The 24,648-nt window shown below is 46.2% G+C and overlaps 1 protein-coding gene across 1 annotated transcript in view; it reads left to right on the top strand.

Annotated features, from left to right (window-relative positions):
* LOC120997516 (spermatogenesis-associated protein 7 homolog) overlaps positions 1-24,648 on the top strand; it is a 305,575-nt gene that overhangs the window by 196,699 nt on the left and 84,228 nt on the right. The gene's annotated exons all lie outside the window — the stretch shown is intronic.

Below are 24,648 nucleotides of genomic sequence, written 5' to 3'. Positions count from 1 at the left end.
TTGAGAATTATCCTATCAGCACCTTGAATCTAATATACCCTTTTAGGGATAGATTTAAAGTAGGCCTGATACAGCAGAAACCACTAATTTAGAGAATTGCAAAATTGGGAATTGTATTTCAACCCAGAACAAAAACTGTGCTTTGACGGACACTAAATAACTTGACCAGCTAAAGCAGTAATGACAGATTTGGATGAATATAAATGTGAGGCCTATTTTTTAGGCGCTGGGTGACAGGTATACGTTTACACACAGAATTAGACTTGGAATTGCACAGTAGCGTGTGTGTGAAGTTATTGAGAATAACTTGGTGACAGGCTCAGCTTGACCCTGATGTAGGATATAGCCAAAAAATAACCACACTATTGATGGTTAAATGCACTTGGTGACAGGCTCAGCTTGCCCCTGATGTAGTATATGGCCAAAAAATAACCACACTATTGATGGTTAAATGCACTTGATGACAGCTTGACCCTGATGTAGGATATAGCCAAAAAATAACCACACTATTGATGGTTAAATGTACTTGGTGGCAGCTTGTGCTGGCGCACCACAAGACACAAAATGGCCGCCGATCAACCCAGAAAAAAGTGAATGAAAAACGCTCTGGGCAGCCTAAAAACAGTGAGCAATTGAATAGCAGCAGTTCAATGATCCACAGCTGTAGATCGATCACTGAATGAAGTCTTTTGGAGGAGTTAATCACTGCCTAATCTCGCCCTAACGTCGCAGCTGCAACCTCTCCCTACACTTGTATCAGCAGAGTGACGTGCAGCGCTACGTGACCCAAGCTTATATAGAGGCTGGGTCACATGCTGCACTGGCCAATCACAGCCATGCCAATAGTAGGCATGGCTGTGATGGCCTCTTGGGGCAAGTAGTATGATGCTTGTTGATTGGCTGCTTTGCAGCCTTTCAAAAAGCGCCAAGAAAGCGCCGAACACCGAACCTGAACCCGGACTTTTACGAAAATGTTCGGGTTCGCTCATCCCTAATCATTAGGCTAAAAAAAAAAAAACATCAGAGAGATAGCAAAAACATTAGGCGTGGTCAAAACAACTGTTTGGAACATTCTTAAAAAGAAGGAATGTACCGGTGAGCTCAGCAACACCAAAAGACCCGGAAGACCACGAAAAACAACTGTGGTGGATGACCGAAGAATTCTTTCCCTGGTGAAGAAAACACCCTTCACAACAGTTGGCCAGATCAAGAACACTCTCCAGGAGGTAGGTGTATGTGTGTCAAAGTCAGCAATCAAGGGAAGACTTCATCAGAGTGAATACAGAGGGTTCACCACAAGATGTAAATCATTGGTGAGCCTCAAGAACAGGAAGGCCAGGTTAGAGTTTGCCAAATGACATCTAAAAAAGCCTTCACAGTTCTGGAACAACATCCTATGGACAGATGAGACCAAGATCAACTTGTACCAGAGTGATGGGAAGAGAAGAGTATGGAGAAGGAAAGGAACTGCTCATGATCCTAAGCATACCACCTCATCAGTGAAGCGTGGTGGTGGTAGTGTCATGACGTGGGCATGTATGGCTGCCAATGGAACTGGTTGTCTTGTATTTATTGATGATGTGACTGCTGACAAAAGCAGCAGGATGAATTCTAAAGTGTTTCGGGCAATATTATCTGCTCAGATTCAGCCAGATGCTTCAGAACTTATTGGACGGCGCTTCACAGTGCAGATGGACAATGACCCAAAGCATACTGCAAAAGCCACCAAAGAGTTTTTTAAGGGAAAAAAGTGGAATGTTGTGCAATGGCCAAGTCAATCACCTGACCTGAATCCGATTGAGCATGCATTTCACTTGCTGAAGACAAAACTGAAGGGAAAATGCCCCAAGAACAAGCAGGAACTGAAGACAGTTGCAGTAAAGGCCTAGCAGAGCATCACCAGGGATGAAACCCAGCGTCTGGTGATGTCTATGCGTTCCAGACTTCAGGCTGTAATTGACTGCAAAGGATTGGCAACCAAGTATTAAAAAGTGAAAGTTTGATTTATGATTATTTTTCTGTCCCATTACTTTTGGCCCCTTAACAAGTGGGAGGCACATATGCAAACTGTTGTAATTCCTACACCGTTCACCTGATTTGGATGTAAATACCCTCAAATTAAGGCCTCATGCACACGACCGTTGTGTGCATCCGTGGCCGTTGTTCCGTTTTCCGTGATTTTCTGCGGACCCATTGACTTTCAATGGGTCCGCTGAAAACTCGGAAAATGCACCGTTGTTCATCCGCGGCCGTGATCCGTGTTTCCTGTCTGTCAAAAAAATAGGACCTGTCCTATATTTTTGACGGACAGCGGTTCACGGACCCATTCAAGTCAATGGGTCTGTGAAAAAACACGGATGCACACAAGATTGGCATCCGTGGCTGTAGGCTACTTTCACACAGACGGATCCGCAGATCCGTCTGCATAAAAGCTTTTTCAGAGCTGAGTGAAAACTCAGATCCGACAGTATATTCTAACACAGAGGCGTTCCCATAGTGATGGGGACGCTTCAAGTTAGAATATACTACGAACTGTGTACATGACTGCCCCCTGATGCCTCGCAGCACCCGATCTCTTACAGGGGGCTGTGATCCACACAATTAACCCCTCAGGTGCCGGACCTGAGGGGCTAATTGTGCGTATCATAGCCCCCTGTAAGAGATCAGGTGCTGCCAGGCAGGAGGGGGCACACCCCCCTCCCTCCCCAGTTTTAAATTCATTGGTGGCCAGTGTGCCCCCCCCTCCCTCAATCCCCTGTATTTAACTCATTGGTGGCCAGTGCGGCCCCCCTCCCTCCGCTGTATTACTGTACATTCATTGGTGGCCAGTGTGCCCCCCCTCCCCTGTATTTAACTCATTGGTGGCCAGTGCAGCCCCCCCTCCCTCCCCTGTATTACTGTACATTCATTGGTGGCCAGTGGGCCCCCCTCCCTCCCCCTCCTAATTAAAATCCCCCCCCTATCATTGGTGGCAGCGGAGAGTTCCGATCGGAGTCTCAGTTTAATCGCTGGGGCTCCGATCGGTAACCATGGCAACCAGGACGCTACTGCAGTCCTGGTTGCCATGGTTACTTAGCAATTTTTAGAAGCATTATACTTACCTGCGATGTCTGTGACCGGCCGGGCGCTCCACCTACTGGTAAGTGAAAGGTCTGTGCTATGAGCAATGCGCCGCACAGACCTTTCACTTACCAGTAGGAGCAGCGCCCGGCCGGTCACACACAGCGAAGGTAAGTATAATGCTTCTAAAATTGCTAACTAACCATGGCAACCAGGACTGCAGTAGCGTCCTGGTTGCCATGGTTACCGATCGGAGTCCCAGCAATTAAACTGGGACTCCGATCAGAACTCTCCACTGCCACCGATGAGGGGGGGGTTTAATTAGGAGGGGGAGGGAGGGGGGCCCACTGGCCACCAATGAATGTACAGTAATACAGGGGAGGGAGGGGGGGCCGACTGGCCACCAATGAATGTACAGTAATACAGGGGAGGGAGGGGGGGCCGCACTGGCCACCAATGAGTTAAATACAGGGGAGGGAAGGAGGGGGGGCACACTGGCCACCAATGAATGTACAGTAATAAAGGGGAGGGAGGGGGGGCCGACTGGCCACCAATGAATGTACAGTAATACAGGGGAGGGAGGGGGGCCGCACTGGCCACCAATGAGTTAAATACAGGGGAGGGAAGGAGGGGGGCCGCACTGGCCATCAATGAATTTAAAACTGGGGAGGGAGAGGGGTGTGCCCCCTCCTGCCTGGCAGCACCTGATCTCTTACAGGGGGCTATGATACGCACAATTAACCCCTCAGGTACGGCACCTGAGGGGTTAATTGTGCGGATCACAGCCCCCTGTAAGAGATCGGGTACTGCCAGGCAGCAGGGGGCAGTCATGTACACAGTTCGTAGTATATTCTAACTTGAAGCGTCCTTATCACTATGGGAACGCCTCTGTGTTAGAATATACTGTCGGATATGAGTTTTCACGATCTAACTCAAATCCGATGGTATATTCTAACATAGAGGCGTTTCCATGGTTATGGGGACGCTTCAAGTTAAAATATACCATCGGATTGGAGAAAACTCTGATCCGATGGTATAATAGGGACTCCTGACTTTACATTGAATGTCAATAGGGACGGATCCGTTTGCAATTGTACCATATTGTGTCAACGTCAAACGGATCCGTCCCCATTGACTTGCATTGTAAGTCAGGATGGATCCGTTTGGCTCCTCCAAAAATCAAGGAAGACCCACGGACGAAAAAACGGTCACGGATCACGGAACAACGGAAATCCGTTTTGCGGACCGCAAAAAAAACCGTCCGTGTGCATGAGGCCTAAAGCTGACAGTCTGCAGTTAAAGTACATCTTGTTAGTTTCATTTCAAATCCATTGTGGTGGTGTATAGAGTCAAAAATTTTACAATTGTGTTGATGTCCCAATATTTATGGACCTGACTGTATAATGCAGTTCAACAACAGTATAAGTGCAAACAACGGCATAAAACACTGTACAACTTAACCCTTCAAAGTGCAATAAAGTAGGCAGTGATGGCTGTGCATAGTAGCAATATGGGCAAATGTCCACATATTTCCATAGTCTAAAGTACTCTTGCTCTAAGGCACTACAGATACTCATCTGGTCCCAAGATGTAGAACCTCAAGCTGGTCTGGTGGTTGATTTCCTAAAAAAATGATTGGCAGGTACTGATAGGTGTATAACAGAGAGATAGTGAACAGAAGGGTAGTCAAGTAGTTCAGTTATCAACAAGGGTACAGTAGATACAAATATGTGGAGTGAAACATAAACGTGGTCGGTAAAGCCAAAGTTCTGGAAATAGAGGTCCAACAAAGCCAGGCATATGGTATCAGTGGGGATAATTCAAGAGAGTAGCCAGAAGAGCCTAGAATTCAGTAACAGTGGTTAGGTGTAAAGAGTGGTACCGAACAGAAGTCAAACAAGCCACGTCAAATTCAGAGGTTCAGAATACAAGAGATAAATCACAGGATACTAGCTACAAACCTATGTCAGACACTGATGCCACCATGTTGCCTGCCAGCTCAGCCATAAGAACGATTGTGGTGATGGCTAAAGCAGCTGACAGAAGGCACACGATAGCAGAAAGTTGAGTACCTTACGGCCACATACACACCAACTTGACTGACCTGTTGCATTTTGGTACCTACTTGCCTTCCCTCAACCATATCCCACCAGTACAATAGTCCTGCAAAAGTCATCTTGGCTTAGATATTGAGAACAGATCTCATGTACTGTTGGTGACCTATGCTGAGGGAAGATATACAAGCATTGGTAGTAGTCTTAATAAATCTCATTTGGTCCTAATCTGCCTCTTCCTATTCCAAGCCACCCATGGATTTCATAGTCAAATGTTTTTAGTGGCTGACCTTTTTTTATTATGAATCCCATTTATATCAGTCCATACATCTCTAGAAGAAATCATTTCAGGTCATGTGCGCTGGACGATGAACAACGAAGTTGTAACAGGGAGCTGGCGGTGCGCTCCCTCCTTGCAGCACTGCCGGCATCCCTCTGATAGAGAGGGAGGAGGAGCCGGCGTCCTCATCTCCCTGGTAACAAGTGGGTGGGGAGGACCCGGCAGCGCACGCTTCCTCAGCGCGGCCAGCGTCCTCCATCCCCTAGGCAACGAGCAGAGGCAGGAACGAGCGCCAACGGATATGAGTCGACGCTCAGGGTTTTGGCTGGGGCTGACGCAGGGTAACGTGAAGCGGGCCACGTCACGTGACCATTCAGTCTGGACTATTTAACAGGCAACTTGCGGGCCACAAGTTGCCTCTGATTGGTCTTACTACTCACTAGCATTTTCCTGCATGTGTGATTTTGTGAACTCGACCTCGGCTTGTATTTGACTCCTGATCCTGTGTAATCCCTTTGTACTGACGTGACCTCCTGGCTCCTGACCTCAACTTGTATTTCACCTCGATCCTGTGTAATCCTTTTGTATTGACGTGATCTCCTGGCTCCTGACCTCGACTTGTATTTGGCCTTGATCCTGTGTTATTCATTTGTACTGACGTGACCTCCTGACACTTGACCTCGGCTTCCATTTTGTTCTGATTTTGCTTACGGTTTGTTATTTGCTTGTTTGGTTTCTACCCTGCCTGGTAACTTACGTTTCTGTCTTAGTCTCTTGTTTTCTTCCACCTAGCTCCCTCCCTGTAGGCCCCTGCACGTACTTAAGCTAGGGACTGCCGTCCAGTTGCACACCGTCGGTTAGGATGGACCATGCAAGTAGGTAGGGATAGTGGTGTGGGTGGAGCTTAGGGCTGCACTATCCCTATTGAATCGTGACAGAAGTTATGAAGAATTTTCCAAAAACTTTGTATCATTTTGCATCTTCTGAAGGAATCTTTTGTCATTCAGGATAACTGGGTACTGTTACTCCCATGGGCCGAATCTGCCTAAAGAAACAATCTTCACGAAAACTTGGGTTTTGCTCTATGTTCCTTTATGTAAAACTGATTGGCTCCCCAGTTTATTGGATCCTTTCCCATTTTAACAAAACAATTACGTGTCCTTCAAAATTCAATGGCTTCCTCGTCTGGTCATCCCAAAGGCACCTTATAAGAAAGAGACAGCTGGAATGGTTTTGGAATGTTAATAGCTTGTTATGCTACTGTTCTGACATCAGGTCTCCAAAAACAATGAAGGTATTCCATAGGTAACCTGCCTTTAAACTCCTTGCGAGTTGTTTGATGGCCATCCATATGAGGAGGACATGGGCCATTAAGTTGCAGCACTTGCCGATGAAAGGTCCACCTAAGTCTCCAATTGGCATTCCGTCTCTCTACCGTGTGTCATCCTCCTAGTAGTTGTAAGTGATGAAATGTTTTATCTTCTGGGATACATATTATATTCTGTCTTCTGACACTATCACTAATTCTTCAACATTTCTGGTGTTCTTTTTGCCTGGTGATCGGTGGCACGTTCACACGTGGCAATGATCAGGTGAATGAATATTTGAACAAATGTCCATTCTCAGTCATTGTCCCGACCTTGTAAAACGGTTCTTTGTTGTTGATTTCATGAAATAACTTTAGACAGATCATTTGTATCTTCTGAACTATGAGCTGCACATCTTTTACAATCAGCAGCCACAGATCAGCGTCTTCTCGGCAGGTGGACATGTTCCCATCGTTGTTCATTATCTAGATTTCATTGTCATTGCACTTTTCAGTCCTGGCTACTCCAGGAGCAATCTCACTGACAGCTGCCACAATAAGTGAGCTACAGCTATCCACCGCAACACTTATCCTCCATCATCTTCTCATTGCTCTTAATAGGAAATAACTCGGTCACATCTTATCCTATCAGTCAGAAACCCTGACAACATAATACCGAGTCTTCCAGTGCAAAGTAATCGTATGGAATGTCTTCTGAGATACGTTATTCAATAAATACGGAATAAGATTAAATCAATATTTAATACGAAAATTATATCCTGTCACTATAGAACAGATATGACTTGTGGGTTTATTAATGATATGTAAATCAGAACCTTTGTGCGATGTTAAAGGGACCCTGACACCAGGAAATTCACGGATAGCCCGGCACAATGGGGGACATTTAGTAAAGCTTTTATGCCACTACTGTGGTGTAAAAAGTTGCAAATTATAACACACGCTAGTGGAGTGAAAGGGGTATGGGCTAAGCAGGAGGGCATGACCTATCACGGGCCGCCGCATTTACTATAACTTATGTGGATTAAACATAGTAAGTTAATTATTAAGGTATATTCCCTATGAAGAAACAAAATGTAATTAGGACGCAAAAAACAAAGCTAAGAAACTTTTCTACTTACTTTCAATTACAGAAAAGACAATTGAGACAGTGATTATAATGTAAGAAAGTCCATTTCCTGTTTCTTGCATAGCAATGGAAAGCCAATACATAAAAGATCTGCGGGAAAACATTCTGAGAATATTATTTATAATGAATTAACCATTTCACACCCAACCATGGCATAGGGAGCATTAGCCCCACAGTCTCCGCTACCCCATTCTCATCATGTACACTTGCTCTAAATCTCCTCCATAGAGGAACAGTCTATATGTGAATAGCCTATGCATTTTTTTTTTTAACTAAAAAAACAGGTGTATGGTTTTCTGGATATAATCGGTGAAGTCACGCCTTGTCTTTTACTTCCTGTCTTGGCTCTTTAGTGTTCTCCTTTGTTTGGACTTTCAGCAGACAAACTCGCTTAACTGTCTCAGTCAGACCATTCACTCTGACCAGGAGGGAAAGGGGAGGAGTGACCCAATTAGAGCTCTACCACAACCAACTTCCAGCATGCACACTTGCTTGGCTCTTCTTGAAACACCAATAGACGGGAATGGAGCAGGCCGAGACTGCCGGAGGTTGCTGACCGCTGATCTAGACCTATGAACAGAACAATACAGCTGCTAATTTACTCTTTTACTAATAGATAACATCTTCCCCTTACAGCAGTAGTAAACTAACAAATGTATTACCTATCTATATAGGAGTTCTATCCCTTTGTGCTGACTGCAACAGAAGGACAATATTTTGTATTTATTTTTCAGTGGCATAGTACTGCTGAAATAAAAAGAAAAAAGAAAAACAGCCCAAAAAAAAAAAAAGGATTCTATGAATACAAATTGAAAACCAGGTGTAATGTGTTCCTTTAATTACACCTGGTGCCATATTAGTATTATTTGGACACTCTTTAACAGGGGTGGGCAACCTGCTGCACTCTAGCTGTTGTAAAACTACATTTCCCAGAATGCTCCATTTATTTATATTAGAGTTCTGAGAAGAGCAGAACAAATATGCATGCTGGGGGTTGTAGTTTCACAACAGCTGTAGTGCCACAGGTTGCCAGCTCCTGCTCTATAACATATACACTCACCTAAAGAATTATTAGGAACACCATACTAATACGGTGTTGGACCCCCTTTTGCCTTCAGAACTGCACTAATTCTACGTGGCGTTGATTCAACAAGGTGCTGATAGCATTCTTTAGAAATGTTGGCCCATATTGATAGGATAGTATCTTGCAGTTGATGGAGATTTGAGGGATGCACATCCAGGGCACGAAGCTCCCGTTCCTCCACATCCCAAAGATGCTCTATTGGGTTGAGATCTGGTGACTGTGGGGGCCATTTTAGTACAGTGAACTCATCGTCATGTTCAAGAAACCAATTTGAAATGATTCGAGCTTTGTGACATGGTGCATTATCCTGCTGGAAGTAGCCATCAGAGGATAGATACATGTTCTCATTCTGTTTACGCCAAATTCGGACTCTACCATTTGAATATCTCAACAGAAATCGAGACTCATCAGATCAGGCAACATTTTTCCAGTCTTCAGCAGTCCAATTTTGGTAAGCTTGTGCAAATTGTAGCCTCTTTTTCCTATTTGTAGTGGAGATGAGTGGTACCCGGTGGGGTCTTCTGCTGCTGTAGCCCATCCGCCTCAAGGTTGTGCGTGTTGTGGCTTCACAAATGCTTTGCTGCATACCTCGGTTGTAACGAGTGGTTATTTCAGTCAGCGTTGCTCTTCTATCAGCTTGAATCAGTCGGCCCATTCTCCTCTGACCTCTAGCATCCACAAGGCATTTTTGCCCACAGGACTGCCGAATACTGGATGTTTTTCCCTTTTCACACCATTCTTTGTAAACCCTAGAAATGGTTGTGCGTGAAAATCCCAGTAACTGAGCAGATTGTGAAATACTCAGACTGGCCCGTCTGGCACCAACAACCATGCCACGCTCAAAATTGCTTAAATCACCTTTCTTTCCCATTCTGACATTCAGTTTGGAGTTCAGGAGATTGTCTTGACCAGGAGCACCCCCCTAAATGCATTGAAGCAACTGCCATGTGATTGGTTGTCTAGATAATTGCATTAATGAGAAATAGACCAGGTGTTCCTAATAATTCTTTAGGTGAGTGTGTATGGTCAGTATTAGGACAGTATTGCTCATGATTTCCTTCTTGTCTCTTCACAGACTTTTCTTTGGCCCTAAACATTTCACTTAGAAAGAAATAATAGCATACTGCAAATGACAGAGCTATGTGCACAGAATCCATATAGCTCCTTAGTACGGAGCACTGGGAATGCTGCAAGATTAAATCACATGCATGTATTATTTATAATGTTTTAAACCTCTGACAAGGAAAAAAATATTTTTATGTATGTTAGTGGTTACCTTGAGAAACAGAGCAGAGAAGGCTGTCAGAAACAATAGCAGCGCTCTGATGAATTTATGTCAGATTCAGCAGCACCGCCAGCTACATGAAGGACTTTTACACTCTGCAGAAACTAAATGCTAGGAAATTCTATATGAAAACTATTTAGGGAGTTACGTAATTTTGCATTTAGGAAGTAAAATAATAATTTTAAAAAAAATCAGTGCAAAGGTGTTCATAGCTCTTTCTTTAGTATATAGCTGTTTCTATAGGATAACACCAGTTCCATGTTTCTCCCACACACATATCATACACAATAGTATCTGTATATAGCTGTATATTACTCCTTTTGCTGTATTCAGATCTCCCCCTACAGGTTACAGCAATAATCTGAAATTTGTGTGTATGTGTGGGCAAAGACAGAGAAATTTTGTTATGTGTTAGGCTCCATTCACCCGTCCGTGGTGTGTTGCGGACCTATAGAAATGCCTATTCTTGTCCGCAAGCTGCGGACAAGAATAGGACATGTTCTATCTTTTGCGGAGCTGCGGACCCGAAGATCAGGGCTGCGCTCCGCAAATGCGGATGCAAACAGCACACTGTGTGCTGTCCACATCCATTCCGTCCCCATAGAAAATTAATGGGTCCGCACCCGTTCCGCAAAATTGCGGAACGAATGCGGACCCATTTGCGGACGTGTGAATGGAGCCTTAGGATTGCAGCAAACTAACCTTAACCAATACATTAGGAAACAGTCCATATTCTTTAGTTATCTTGAATCTTGGGGGAACAAAACTGTGGAAGAATACAGTAATGAGAAAGAAATACAGGGTTACCGTTCAGGACCACCACCAGAAATCTCTAAATCTGCTACCTATCTTGCTTTACCCCTCTGGTTAGTAGATCTATGTCTACCCCTCGGTGTTTCCGAGAGTCCGCCATGAGGCTGGTTGAGCTTGGCTGCTAGGGACCCAGGATATGTCTGCAGAGTAAGGCAGAAAACAGGTGCAAGCTTACAAGCACCAGACCTATTAGATGCCAAGGAGTAGCAGGAGAGTATAACAAGTGGTTAATCCAGAAAAGGCTCAGGAGTCAAATCAAGGAGAATCAGTAGAAGTCTAATCAGTAGACAAGGGGTTAGTCCAGAAACAAGCCAAGGAGACGAAGCCAGGAGGATATGTAGAAGCCTAATCAGTAGACAAGGAGTTAGTCCAGAAAAAAGCCTAGACGTCAAAGCTAGGAGAATATGTAGAAGCCTAATCAGTAGACAAGTTGTTAGTCCAGAAACAAGCCAAAGAGTCAAAGCCAGGAGGATATGTAGAAGCCTAATCAGTGTACAAGGGGTAAATCCTGAAACAAGCTAAGGTCAATACACAGGAAGCGCCATCAAAAATGCAGCCATGTTCTGAGCACACAGAACAATCAGGAGCCAGGAAAACTAAAATTACAGGCACTGAAAAGCAGTAAGCACTTGACCAAAATTCCATGCCTAATTCAGGGATTGGACATCGAGCCAGGGACCTGATTGGCCAGGCATCAATACTCACTGATGGGTTGACTAGATGGAGCTTGGCTGGACAGCATGGCAACCCTCCTAGAAAAGCCATACACATCAATGTGACTAGGTAAGTTCCTGACAACCTGTAATAGTAGATGCACTTTATCTGGATGACATATTTCTAGTAGTTAGGTTATTTTGTGTCGCAGGCATTACACTTCACTTTTTCCTCTCATTAGTTTTTGGACACATCAAATATAAGAATTCAATTTTTAATATAAAACATAAGACTATAAACTTTATAGTTTAATATATATTGTAATGTGCCCTTCAATACGAATGCAAATCATTACCTTCTGGGTTCAGGGGAAATGTCCATGCGGTTACATAATCCTTAGCAGATATAACTATTACCATGAGACAGAAGATTAAGGACTGGAGTGAATGGCAAAAATAAAGAAAGACTCTGTCACAGTTGAAATATTCTCCAAAGTTTCTCCATAACATTTCATGCAGAAGACTTTCTATGCTGAGCTTCTGCAATATTCATCGAGTTGTTCCACCTGGACAAATTCTTCTCTGAAGTTGATTGCCACGTGTCCAGCAGCTGGAACCTTTGCCAGTCAGCTACCATGGGGCAGTGAGGGTTTTACATGTTTCTTCTGCAATGTCCACCCATTCAGTTGGTCATGCTGAGTCCTCCAGAGAGGGGGCTGTTCTTTGCTGAGTTCTCCAGAGTGGGGGGGGGGGGGGGTGAAACTCTACTGCGGCTAAGATGGGAGGATCAGAGTAGAAAAGCCTTATTGAGGAGCTATTGAGTGGTAGAACTTTAACATTTTTACTGAAGCCCAATGGGTTTTGGCATCTGTTGAAGTTTACCTGGTTTGATGCCGGCCCAATATGGCTATGGAAATGTGCATTGTTAAGGTAGTAATGAACGACAATTACCAGACTTATATCTTCTGTATTCCTACAGTACCTGAAGAGTTTGAGAATATTCTTAAAGGGAACCTGTCATCAACTTTATGCTGCTCATACTAACAGCAGAATAAAGTAAAGACAGTTGAGTTGATTTCAGCGGTCTGTCATTTAAAAGTTAAAAGTAAGTGGTTGCTGAGAACCAACATCACAATAATTGCAGACTGGGTCTGGAAAAGAGCCACGGCCACCCGAGAAGAGTCATGGTTATTCATGAATTCCTGCTCTCCCTGTGTCACCGCCAGCTCTGTGAGAAGATCTGGCAGACGTTCTTCTCTACCTGTTGTATGATGTTCTTTGTTTTGGTTTCACTTTCTCATCTCTTTTCCTTCTCCCAGCTGTCACCTATTTGCACTGATTGTCTCCCTTTATATTCCCTCCCATACTGCCTCACTTTGCAGTTTATACTTCTTCCTGGATTGTGTTCACTGCTGGAGGCTGCTTCTCCTGATTCCTCAGATAAGTCTGTTTCCTTTATTTGTGTTTCTTGCTGGCTTGATTGTAGGTGACCCTGACTCAGTCCGTATTAAGTGCAGGGAGCCGGTGGTCGTGTCCCCTCACTATTATAGGGTTTTCAGGTGTCACATAGTATAAGGTACGAGGGCATGCAATCGTCTACCATAAAGATCTTTGCATGGGCATAGCAGTCAGGGAGAGCTCTAGGAGTTTTATAGGGCTCACCCATATGTTCCTTAGTTTGGGATCAAGCCAGTTGGATGTTTATTTATAAGTTCAAGCGTTCTGCAACACCATCCGTGACATTATAAACCGCCATAACCGTCTTAAGCATGGATCCGGTTTCAGCCTTGATTGACCGCATGCAAGGTCTTTCAGTGGAGGTAGCAGATCTCCGTAAAACTGTGTCTCAGTTTCAGGTGACCGGTTCTGCTTGCGTTCATGGAGTTTGTTCCGAGCCTAAGATCTCGCTTCCGGATACGTTCTCCGGGGGTAGTGAGAAATTTGTTCGCTTTAGAGAGACTTGCAAACTCGATTTTCGCCTACTTCCCTATTCCTTTGGTGATGAGGAGCAGAGGGTGTGGATCATCATCTCGCTGCTCAGGGATAACGCTCAGTCTTGGGCCTTTTCGCTGCCGATGGGGGCACGGCCCCTCCGATCGGTGGATGAATTTTTTGTAGCCCTGGGGCAGATATATGATGACCCGGATCGTATTGCTCTGGCTGAATCTGAACTGTGTCTTTTATGCCAGGGTAAACAGTCCGCAGAGATATATTGTTCAGAATTTCGGAAATGGGCAGCTGATACTGGTTGGAATGATGCTGCACTCCGAAGTCAATTTTGCCATGGTCTTTCGGAAAGATTGAAAGATGCATTTGCTTTTCATGAGAGACCAGCATCGTTAGAGTCAGCCATGTCTCTAGCTGTTCGCATTGACAGGCGTCTTAGAGAGAGAGAGGAGAGATCACTCCTTCCTGTCATATTCAGTCCAAGGACAGTGGGGCTGTCTCATTCAGTGTGCAGGGGACTTAGTCTCTCTCAATCCCCTCTGAGGAGGAGGCCATGCAGCTGGGTTTGCTTGCCTCTGATAGTAGAGGATTCAGCTCTCAGAGGAGGGTTTGTTTCTGTTGTGGGGGTATAAATCATTTGGCTAATGTTTGCCCCTCTAGGAGATTCATGGAGTTTTCTGAGGGTAATAAAAGAAAAAGAAAAAGAAAAAAAACCTCTAAAAACTTTCCATTTGCTACTATTTGCAAAGTTGATGCGGAAATTAAAGGTTTGCCATTTACTTGTAGTTCCCGTTTTCTCCTAACTGCCAGGGTGGCGCTAGACAGCAAGAACATTGTTTGTGAGATTTTTGTAGATAGTGAAGCAGCTGTCAATCTCATTGATAATCAATTTGCAATGACGCATGGTTTCCAGGTGTGCACTTTGGAAAAGGATATACCTGTTTTTGCTATCGATTCCACTCCACTTTCTCAAAGATCGTTAAAGGGCATAGTTCACAATATCCGTTTGACTGTGGGTGATGCTCATGTTGAGGATATGTCATGTTTCGTCTTAAGCGGATTACCTACTCCTCTAGTGTTGGGGCTACCCTGGCTCACTAAACATAACCCCACCATTGATTGGCAAGCAAGGCAAATAAATGGTTGGAGTGAGTTTTGCAGAGAGAATTGCCTCACCGCGTCTCTTTCAGAGATTTCTACCAAGACTGTGCCATCTTTTCTCTCTGAATTTTCAGATGTGTTTTCCGAGAGTAGTGTCTAGGAGTTGCCCCCGTACCCGGGAGTACGACTGCCCTATTAATCTCATCCCAGGCGCCAAACTGCCAAAATCACGTTTATACAATCTCTCCCAACCTGAAAGAGTCGCTATGCGTACTTATATCTCTGAGAGCCTGAGAAAGGGACTCATCCGACCCTCAAAGTCACCTGTTGCCGCTGTTTTTTTTTTGTTAAGAAAAAAGATGGTTCTTTAAGACCTTGTCTGGATTTCAGGGATCTGAACCGTATCACGGTTCGTGACTCATATCCGCTTCCTCTGATCCCGGACCTGTTTAACCAGATTGTTGGGGCTAAGGTTTTTTCTAAGTTGGATTTAAGAGGGGCATGCAACCTAGTCAGGGTCAGGGAAGGGGACGAAAGGGAAGACGGCCTTCAATACCCCTGAGGGTCATTTCGAGAATTTGGTTATGCCCTTTGGTTTGATGAATGCTCCGGCCGTCTTCCAACATTTTGTGAACAGCATTTTTCATCATTTAATGGGGAAATTTGTACTGGTGTATCTGGATGACATTTAGATTTTTTCTCCTGATTTCAAGACTCATTGAGACCACCTACGTCAGGTCTTGCTGATTCTGCGGGATAATAAATTGTACGTTAAACTGGAAAAATGTGTGTTTGCGGCTCCGGAGATTCAATTTCTTGGTTTTCTTCTCTCCGCTGCTGGTTTTCGCATAGACCCTGAGAAGGTCCGCGCTGTGCTTGATTGGGAGCTTCCTGAGAATCAGAAGGCGCTGATGCGGTTTTTGGGTTTTGCCAATTATTACAGAAAGTTAATTTTGAATTATTCCTCTGTTGTTAAGCCACTCACTGATATTACTAAAAAGGGGGTAGATTTTTCCTCGTGGTCGGTAGATGCGCTTAAAGCCTTTTCTAGTATCAAAGAGAGTTTTGCTTCCGCTCCCATTTTGGTACAACCTGATGTCTCTCTACCTTTTATTGTTGAGGTGGATGCTTCTGAGGTGGGTGTGGGTGCGGTCTTATCTCAGGGTCCCTCTCCTGCCAAATGGCGACCGTGTGCCTTTTTCTCAAGGAAACTATCCTCTGCAGAGAGAAATTACGATGTGGGAGATAGGGAGTTGTTGGCCATCAAATTAGCTTTTGAGGAATGGCGCCATTGGTTAGAGGGAGCCAGACACCCTATTACCGTGTTTACAGACCATAAGAATCTGGCCTACTTGGAATCGGCCAAGCGTCTGAACCCGAGACAGGCCAGATGGTCTTTGTTCTTTTCTAGGTTTAATTTTGTTGTTACGTTCCGCCCTGGGGTTAAAAATGTAAAGGCAGATGACAGATTTTCCGGGAGGGGGGAACTTTGAAGACCCGGGTCCCATTTTGGCTGAAGGGGTGGTCGTCTCTGCTCTTTATCCTGATTTGGAGGCAGAGGTTCAGGCAGCCCAGGCAGAGGCTCCTGATCTTTGTCCCCCTGGGAGGTTGTTTGTGCCTCTCGCTTTACGACACAAGGTTTTTAAGGAGCACCACGATACTGTCCTTGCTGGGCACACGGGGAGCAGAGCCACAGTGGATCTCATTGCTCGGAGATTCTGGTGGCCGGCTCTTTGTAAGAAGGTGGAGGGTTTTGTGGCAGCCTGCGAGACCTGTGCTCGTGCCAAGGTCCCTCAGTCACGACCATCGGGTTCTCTCCTCCCGTTACCCATTCCTTCCCGTCCTTGGACGCATCTGTCCATGGACTTCATTACGGACCTGCCTCGTTCCTCGGGGAAGACTGTGATTCTGGTAGTAGTGGACCGTTTTAGCAAAATGGCGCATTTCATTCCCTTTCCTGGGTTACCCAATGCTAAGACGCTGGCGCAAGCGTTTGTTGATCACATTGTTAAATTGCATGGCATTCCTTCAGACATTGTTTCTGATAGGGGCACGCAATTTGTTTCCAGATTCTGGAAGGCCTTCCGTTCTCGCTTTGGGGTTCGGTTGTCGTTCTCTTCTGCTTTTCACCCGCAGTCGAATGGTCAGACCGAACGCGTCAATCAGAATCTGGAGACATATCTGCGCTGTTTTGTGGCGGAGATTCAGGAGGATTGGTGTTCTTTTTTGTCCCTTGCTGAGTTTGCTTTAAATAACCGTCGCCAGAAGTCCTCTGATAAGTCACAATTTTTTGGTGCATATGGGTTTCATCCGCAGTTTGGGACATTCTCTGTAGAGGGGTCTTCTGGTTTACCTGATGAGGAGAGATTTTCCTCGTCTTTGTCATTTATTTGGCAAAAGATTCAGGGTAATCTGAAGAGGATGAGTGAGAGATATAAGCGTGTGGCGGATAAGAGACGTGTGCCTGGTCCGGACCTGAATGTGGGGGATCTGGTGTGGTTGTCTACAAAGAATATCAAACTGAAGGTTCCCTCCTGGAAGTTGGGTCCTAGGTTTATTGGGCCTTACAAGATCTTGTCCGTCATCAATCCCGTTGCCTTCCGTCTTGATCTTCCTCAGACTTGGAAGATCAATAATGTTTTTCACAGGTCCCTATTAAAACCTTATGTCCAACCCACTGTACCCTCCTCTTTGCCTCCTCCTCCGATTGTTGTTGATGGTAATCTTGAATTTCAGGTCTCTAGGATTGTGGATTCTCGCATTATCCGCGGTTCTCTCCAGTACCTCGTTCATTGGGAGGGTTATGGTCCTGGGGAGAGGATGTGGGTCCCAGTGGCGGACATTAAGGCCACTCGTCTCATCAGGGCTTTCCATAGGTCTCATCCTGAGAAGGTGGGCTTTGAGTGTGCGGAGTCCACCCGTAGAGGGAGGGGTACTGTCACTGCCAGCTCTGTGAGAAGATCTGGCAGACGTTCTTCTCTACCTGTTGTATGATGTTCTTTGTTTTGGTTTCACTTTCTCATCTCTTTTCCTTCTCCCAGCTGTCACCTATTTGGACTGATTGTCTCCCTTTATATTCCCTGCCATACTGCCTCACTTTGCGGTTTATACTTCTTCCTGGATTGTGTTCACTGCTTGAGGCTGCTTCTCCGTATTCCTCAGATAAGTCTGTTTCCTTTATTTGTGTTTCTTGCTGGCTTGATTGTAGGTGACCCTGACTCCGTCCGTATTAAGTGCAGGGAGCCGGTGGTCGTTTCCCCTCACTATTATAGGGTTTTCAGGTGTCACATAGTATAAGGTACGAGGGCATGCAATCGTCTACCATAAAGATCTTTGCAAAGGTATAGCAGTCAGGGAGAGCTCTAGGGGTTTTATAGGGCTCACCCATATGCTCCTTAGTTTGGGATCAAGCCAGTCGGATGTTTATTTATAAGTTCCAGCTTTATGCAACACCATCCGTGACACCCTGCCCACCTGCTGATGACTGACAGTCTTCTACCTATTTTTCTCCCTTTCTCTTAAGGAGAGAACTGTGAATCATCAGCAGATGGGTGAGCGTGCAGGAGATTATAAATAACCATGACTCTTCTCAAGTAGATTTGACTCTTTTAAAGACCTGGGCTGCAATGATTATGATGCTGGTTCTCAGCAACCACTTACTTTTAGCTCATGAGTGACACACCGCTGAAATCAGCATTTCTGTCACTATTTTATGCTGCCCTCAGTGATGACAGGTTCCCTTTAACCCCTTAAGGACTCAGCCCTATTTCACCTTAAGGACTTGGCCATTTTTTGCAAATCTGACCAGTGTCATTTTAAGTGCTGATAACTTTAAAACGCTTTGACTTATCCAGGCCATTCTGAGATTGTTTTTTCGTCACATATTGTACTTCATGACACTGGTAAAATGAAGTAAAAAAAAATCATTTTTTTTAAAAAAAAAATACCAAATTTATCAAAAATGTTTAAAAAATTGCAAATTTCCAAGTTTCAATTTCTCTACTTTTATAATACATAGTAATACCTCCAAAAATAGTTATTACTTTACATTCCCCATATGTCTACCTCATGTTTGGATCATTTTGGAAATGATATTAAATTTTTTGGGGATGTTACAAGGCTTAGAAGTTTAGAAGCAAATCTTGAAATTTTTCTGAAATTTTCAAAAACCCAATTTTTAGAGACCAGTTCAGGTCTGAAATCTCTTTGCGAGGCTTACATAATAGAAACCACCCAAAAATTACCCCATTCTAGAAACTACACCCCTCAAGGTATTCAAAACTGATTTTTACAAAAGTTGTTAACCCTTTAGGTGTTCCACAAGAATTAATGGAAAATAGAGATTCAATTTCAAAATTTCACTTCTTTGGCAGATTTTCCATTTTAATAATTTTTTTCCAGTTACAAAGCAAGGGTTAACTGCCAAACCAAACTCAATATTTATGGCCCTGATTCTGTAGTTTCCAGAAACACCCCATATGTGGTCGTAAACCGCTGTATGGGCACACGGCAGGGTGCAGAAGGAAAGGAATGCTATACGGTTTTTGGAAGGCAGGTTTTGCTGGACTGTTTTTTTTGACACCATGTCCCATTTGAAGCCCCCCTGATGCACCCCTAGAGTAGAAACTCCATAAAAGTGACCCCATCTAAGAAACTACACCCCTCAAGGTATTCAAAACTGATTTTGCAAACGTCGTTAACCCTTTAGGTGTTCCACAAGAATTCATGGAAAATAGAGATACAATTTCAAAATTTCACTTTTTTGGCAGATTTTCCATTTTAATAATTTTTTCCAGTTACAAAGCAAGGGTTAGCAGCCAAACCAAACTCAATATTTATGGCCCTGATTCTGTAGTTTTCAGAAACACCCCATATGCCGCTGATCTTACACTGTTAATGGCAGGGTTCCCAAACTTAGTACAGTCTCTGATGCCTCTGATTTGACTAGCACTGGCTTTGGACGCGGTATTACAGTGTTGCGCTATAATCATGGAATTTATGATGAGACAAAGGAGAAATAATGACTTTATTGGCCGAGCTTCAAAGAGCACGCGGAATGTAAAGATGGCCGAATGACAAGTCCTAAGCACTGGCGACAACTAGGAACCATGGGATGGATATAGCAATACAATAAAAAATTCCCATCCACTCTGGTCAGTCTCATGAATGTTTACCCTTATTAACCCTTCTGTGACTGTGTCTGTAATATCTTTTACAACAAGTGCCGCACACAGTAACTGATCTCACTGTCAATGTTTTTGTTCCGATTTTTGTACTAAGCTTGAATGATCTAATCACATCCCATCTTAAAGAGGAACCGTCCCCTCTCCTGACATGTCTGTTTTAGTAAGAAACACGGATCACACATCCACATTCAATGTTCTATTGCTTCTCATCATCATTTATGAGCATCTCTGTTGAGGCACTTTGTATATGTTTTGATTAAAATGCATGGACCCATGCACCACGTCAAGGTGGGTCCGTACCCTTTCGGATGGGTCCCTACTCTACTTTGGCACAGCGCCACATGGTGACCACAACACAGCACCTGTGGGTGACGAGGCCCAGAAGCCCAACACCACCCCTGCTGCCAGACTAAGCCCCTTTGGCATTGGGCCCCACCAACCCACCGCCACAGCAGCAACAGCCACCATGCAGCACTGCCCCATGTGAACAGATCTCGAAAGCTCACCTCTCCATGTGGTCTCAGATAGTGAACCGATATCCAGTAGGCGGCTCATATGGAACTTGACGGGGGTACTGGTTATGTTCACTCGACCCTTCACCCCCATTAACCCTAACTCGCCCACCCCCTTACATTCCTAAGTTCCCACCTCAATTCAATAATGACACAGACACCACATTTTGGATTAAATTGGCCACAGCAGCCTTTTATTAACAAACATACAAAAATAACCTTTTCTTAATACCAACACTATTAACCTGTACCAAATGTTCCGTCACCGAGGGGGAGGTCCTTGAAGCCCCAAAACCACTGAACCATATCGGGGTGAGCCAACTTACCTCCAGCCGTTGACCGCTGGCTCGGAGGCACCCCTGCCGGCTCACCCCAACAATTCAGCCACAGCCGCCCACCAACCAATGGGAGTCCAGCCCCCACCGTGGGGCCCTCCCATCCTCATCACCTGATAAACTCACCAACTCCAAGGACCTCCCACCGCCACAGATGCACTGGCTTGACCCCTTAAGCCCGTGCGTCCCTCCACACACGCACAGCAATCTCCATTCCCTCCTGCAACGCTAAGCACCACATGTCCAAACCCAGAGCATTGAGATGTACCCCGTCACTACGCCAAAACCCCCCAACCCCTTTCTCAAGCTCCCTGTGTCGAATCGACAAGGCCCCTTTCCTAGACATAAACCTGCTAATAGCCTTATTAACTTTCACTCTGGCCTTGTTGATACCGTCAACTGAATGCGCCCCTCGCCACACCGTTCTCGGAACAATGTCTGACCAGACCGTTACCATTCTTGGAAACATCGCCCATAACCGCAAGTCAAATTTCACATCACGTCCTAGCTCCCTAAACGGCCGGGCAGCCAAATCATTACCTCCCACATGCAAGACTAATACGTCCGGGGCCCTATCTTGCTTGATATACCTGTGAAATTCCGGTAAAACCCCGCTCCATATCATGCCCCGCCGACCTATCCATCTCACCACCGCCACCTCCCGAGCGAAACCAAGATGCTGACCATCCGGCCTGACCGCTGCCCTGAGAGCACCCCAAAAAACATATGAGTGCCCTAGCACCCAAATCAACGCCGGCACCGAACCTGAAACAAGAGAACACAGAACAATACCAGGAGTAAACCCGCACGCCACCACCATAGATAAATAAACATATCTGAACAACCGTAAAACACTCCCCCACCTCACAACTTCTCTGGCCGGACGTACGAACGGAACCGTACAGATTCCCACCTCCCTATCCTCCTGATAACGTCGTCCCCCAAACCCCATCTGGCAGCCTCGAGTGCCACCCCTATTCTAAATGAATGGCCCGAGTACCCCTTCCACCCCATTCCTATTCGACCCAAGCACCGTCTAAACACAGCCGTAAACTGATAACGCGAGAGAAACGCAAATCCAACAAGGGTGGCCCCGCAAAAGGGCCAGCCATCCTACCTAGTCTAACCTCCTTTGTCAACTTTTCCGTAACCACCCCCGGGTGCTCAATTGCCGAACGCAAATTTTTTGTAACTAACCTAGCGCCGGACGGAACAAACGGGATCCGAAAACCCAACGCAAATGCCTCCCCTAGCATCTCCGCGGCCTTCCTGTCAGGATACCTATCGAGATACGGCTCCATCTTTTCCAGACGAACCGGCGTCTCCCCCTTTTCCAGACCCCTCTCCACCTTTTTGCCTGCCGCTCCTAAAACACTGTGCTGCCCCGTGTGAGCCCCCGCAGTTGGAGCACTCATGCTTAATCTTGCACTTGGCCCCAAACTTACATCCACCCTCAATGAACAGGAAGCACAGTCCTTTTGCGGAAGCTGCCGCAAAACCCGACTGCCCTCCGCCCCCGGCCCCCCCCCGAAAGGACTGCCCTGATCTAACCAGTGCCGTCACTTTCAACCACAAGGCAATATCCTTGTGATCCCATCTGATACCCAGACGCACCGCCTTCCGCTGCCTGAATTGCTCATCATATTGCAGCCACGCTAAACCCCCATATACCCTATACGCTTTCCCAATAGCATCCAGATAGCAAAAAAGAGCGGAGCAACATTCCAGCTCTTTTTCCCCTATTACGCTCGCCAGTATCGCAAACGCCTGTAACCAGTTTGCAAACGACCTCGGTATAAGCCTGTGCCTGCACTTTTCCTCGTCCTCCTTCTTGCTCCCGTCCTTCTGAACTTTATCTAAGTTAAATTTCTCCAAAGGGAGCAAGGAAAAAATATCTACGTACTCTCCTTTCCATATTTTGTCCCTCACCTCCTGCTTAAGATGCGCCCCCAGTGGACCCTCAAAACATACATATACCTCCCCTTTCGCCCTGTCATCCAACCGCGTCGCATCTTCCTGCCCTGAGCACTCCGCCTGCGTCTGAACCGACACCGCCAGCCCAGCTCCCCCAACGCCACCAGAGCCCCCAACACCCCACGCCGGTAACGGGGATGCCCCCCCATGCCCCATCCTGCTACCAAACCGGCTAACCCCCCCAACAACTGCCCCAAACCTTTAATTAGTTCTGTCTGGGGCCCCTCCCCCCGCAGCTAAGCTAGCACCCCACTGCACTAAAGGTCCCCACTGCTGCTCACCTGGCTGCATGGGTGCTGTGACCCCACCAGCCGCAGATCCTGCTTCCCAACCGGTCCTCTGCGCCGATCCTCCTGGACAGACATCTCCTGTGAGTCCCCTGGCTAGGCTGGGGCCAGGGACGTCGGCCGTCACATCTTCGCCTGCATCTTCAGGGGAGGCGGAGCAAACCGCCTCTTGCGTCCCGGTGGTCCTGGACAAGAGCCTGCTGCCTCCTGCCACACGGCCTGCAGCAGCTCCGCCATCTTCTCCTTCTCCTGCGTGCCGAGGGGCCCCAGCCACTTCTCCCATGACTGGGCCCGCCGAACCTGCTCCCGACTCCCTGCGCTGCGTCACTGGCCGGGCAGACCTGGCACGGCCTGCATGGGGGCTCCGCCTACTAACCGGATTCCTCCCACGCCTGGGCAAGAACGGGGCCCGCCACCTGCAGGCGTGGAGGGTCCCTGTTGGGGCTCCGTCTCCGGCGCTGAGCCCGAGGGGGTCCGCTATCCCGGCTAAAGCGCGCCGGCGGGATAGACCGGGAGGCAATACAGGCACCTCCGCCGCCCCTCTCAGCAGCTCCTGCACCCGCTCCTGGAGCCCTCCCTCGCCACGGTCCGCTGCTGCCGCCCATAACTCTGCCAGCAAGGCCTCCATCTCCGGTAAGCACAGTTGTGTCTAGTTGTTCCTCCTCCACAAAATGGCCCCTCTTACTGGCCGCACTCCTCTCATAAATCCCATAGCTCCTCCCCGATCCCCTACAAAACCACCAATCCCCACCCTGGGTCTCCCTAAACCCTCCCCCCCCCCTCCCCCCGTCATGGTCGCCTCCCCCTAAGGCTATAGCTCTCAGTCCGGCTTTACTTTTTAGCTGCTGATGCTGAAGTATTGGCAGTATTATTCCTGCTGTGAGTTATGAATGAATTACTAGCAGTCTGCAATGAAGGTCCAGATGAGTGTTACCAGTTGGGGGAGGAGTGATTCTGTGACCGGTCTAGCATTATCCAATCAGTGCTACCAGCATCAGTCGTGCAGGGACACTGGTCCTACTGCTGGGACTATGGTGTGGGGTTGCATAATGTAAAGTTGCTGGACCCCTCTAGTATTCATTTCAGGTACATGAACAGCACAGCGTTGCATTGATTTGGTCATGGAACCAGCGGTACACTCATTCCTCCAAAGTGTCCCAGGAGCTGTTTTTTTAACAGGACAATGCAGGCCACATGTTGCTCGTGTTACTGTGAGCAGCCTGCTTGGCCTAAACGAGCTTCCATGGCCTGCAGCATCTCCGGTCTTGTCTCCCATTGAGCACATCTAGGACGTCATTGGTTGGCGATTGCAAAGAGAGCTGCCAGCAGCAGATCTTGATGATTTGCGTGCCCAAGTGCACTCAGTATGGGAAAACATTCCTCGGATAAACATTCCAAGCCGTGTAAGTGTGTGTATTTCTGTGATTGGTGCTCTTACTCGATCCTGAATAAATTTAGATGTTTTAAATATTTTGTTTCCATTTTTTTTATAATTTGCATATCACTAACACATCTATCGGTCCTGTGATTTCCATAATTCCACGACTTTTCCTTCCTGTTGAGATTTCAGTGTTGAGGAGTGTAGTAAAACCTGCTGTGGACGGATGTTTTTTCTCTAATCCTG

This window comes from Bufo bufo, chromosome 4, assembly GCF_905171765.1.
Source record: "Bufo bufo chromosome 4, aBufBuf1.1, whole genome shotgun sequence".
In the NCBI taxonomy this organism is placed as follows: domain Eukaryota; kingdom Metazoa; phylum Chordata; class Amphibia; order Anura; family Bufonidae; genus Bufo; species Bufo bufo.
This window is presented reverse-complemented; position numbering and strand designations above follow the sequence as displayed.